Source organism: Diachasma alloeum, unplaced genomic scaffold (assembly GCF_001412515.2).
Source record: "Diachasma alloeum isolate Michigan unplaced genomic scaffold, Dall2.0 Dall_scaffold_00819, whole genome shotgun sequence".
NCBI classification, from domain to species: domain Eukaryota; kingdom Metazoa; phylum Arthropoda; class Insecta; order Hymenoptera; family Braconidae; genus Diachasma; species Diachasma alloeum.
In genome coordinates this window covers 13,107-15,209 of record NW_021680947.1, presented here as the reverse complement: position 1 = coordinate 15,209, position 2,103 = coordinate 13,107, and positions in this window count along the sequence as shown.

The window sequence follows — 2,103 nt, the reverse complement described above, 5'->3', positions numbered from 1 at the left end:
GTGACTTGGATTTATTTTTTGTCAGTCATTCGTGAAAATATATTTAGGACAGTAAAAATGAATAAAATTTGGAGAGATCACGACGTCGAACTGTTCGATAAATATTTCGCAGGTCGGTCACCAAGTGAGAATTACAGGGAAAAACGAAAGCCTAGATTTCGTCAGAAACGCATACGTGTATATGTTGATAAATACATGGAGGATGAAAAGTACATACCGCCGAAAAAACGAATGATCGTGGCGAAAAAAGAAAAATAAAGAGGAAGAGAATGAACAATTCGAGATATGTAAACTGCGAGATCTTTGGAAGACATACTCACAACTTCATATTCTTCAGGATAGTCTTCAGTGATGAGTTTCCACCGTTTTTCCTACAGTGCTGTGATTTTTCATTTCGACAAAAAGAACAAAAGTTTGAAAATAGTTCGGTCAATCATCAGTGAAATGAAGAGAACCTACCGGATGGTAAGTTTTTATTTATATTTTGAGTGATATTTTTTGTGAAAATTCTTGTTCGTTTTTTTGTATAAAAAAAAAAAATGTTCACATAGTTTTCTCGTTCATAATTTTCTGGGTAATTTTCTAGAGTCCGATTCTCGTGTATTTTTTTGTGAGAAAGAAATTTTTTTTGTTTAAAAATTTTCAGCGTCAACTTTTTAGTTCAATTTTTTCAAAATGTTTGCATTTTTTTTCGTTTTTTAAACGTCTCTTATGGAGTTTACATGTATTTTCCATTCGGTTTTCGTCTCATTTTTTTTCATTTTTGAATTTTTCTATTCCGGTTTTCGTCCAATTTTTCAGCGTCGAAATTGTTTTTGAAAGAAATGTTTTGTAAAAGAAATTTTTGCTCGCATTTTCTATCGTTGAAATTTTCCGTGTTAGATTTTTTCGTTTTCGAATTTTCCTGTTCCGGTGTCATCCAATTTTTCAGCCTCAAATTTGAGTTGAATTTTTCCAAATTTTTTTTTTTTTTTGTCCAAAATGCGTGCATTTTTTTCGGTTTTTAAACGTCTCTTATTGAGTTTGCATGTATTTTCTATTCGGGTTTTGTCTCGTTTTTTTCTCGATTTAGAATTTTTGTATTCTGGTTTTCTTCCAATTTTTCAGTGTCGAAATTTTTTGTGAAAGAAATTTTTTAAGATAGAAATTTTTGCTCGCTTTCTCTCCCGCAGAAATTTTCCGTGCTGGATTGTTTTCATGAAAAACTTATTCGTCGCCTTTTCCGTAGATTTTTTGTCAACCAAATTTCACTCGTTTTTAAAATTTTCAGATACATGCGACCAGCTCTGTAGAATCTCCCATCGAGGATTTATAAGACCTCCACAACCTCTTCGTTGGGCTCCTATCATCTCAACCGCAGTACGGACAACTGGGACCTCGAGGAGTGGGAGTAAGGTGCCCCCTCCCCGTCACGGGGAAAAATAAAATTAAAAAAAAAACAATTGTAATTCATTTGCATTGAGTTTTCAATTTTAAGAAATGTATTTGTAGAGTTAGGTTTTTTGAATAAAAACACGATATATCCTTCTTTTTCTTTATTTGAAAAACAAACCTTGAAAAATTTACTTCCTTGTAGCATAAGGATTAAAAAAAAAAAATTCACATTTTCTCTTTTATTTTGAAAAGAAAAATTCACATTTACAAAAAACTTCCTTTTAAAAACTTACATCTAATTATCATCTAAAAGAATATAAAATTCGCTTAAATCTAAAAAAATGAGATTGAAAACTTACATGTAGCTTATATCTACGAAAAAAACTTACTTCTGGTATTAAAACTTAAATTTAGTTTACTTCTACAAAAAATTACTCTAATCCATAATCTAATCCCTATACACTAGCTTAAAAAATCAAAAGTATCTTTCATTCGTTTTAGTTTTTCAATCGTCGGGTTGAAGCGCGCGTCGTTTTGTCTTATATCCGTAGGGGAGGGTTGCAGCGCCATTATCAAGCCTTCGTTTTGGGCCCGTCGCGAGGATAATCTTGCTCTCAGGTTTCGTGATGACGTCATGGTACATTATCCGTCGTATACCCTCGTAGTTGATCTGGTAAGGCTCTACCTGATCGACAACGAGGGCACGAATCGAGTCGTAATGAATTTGTT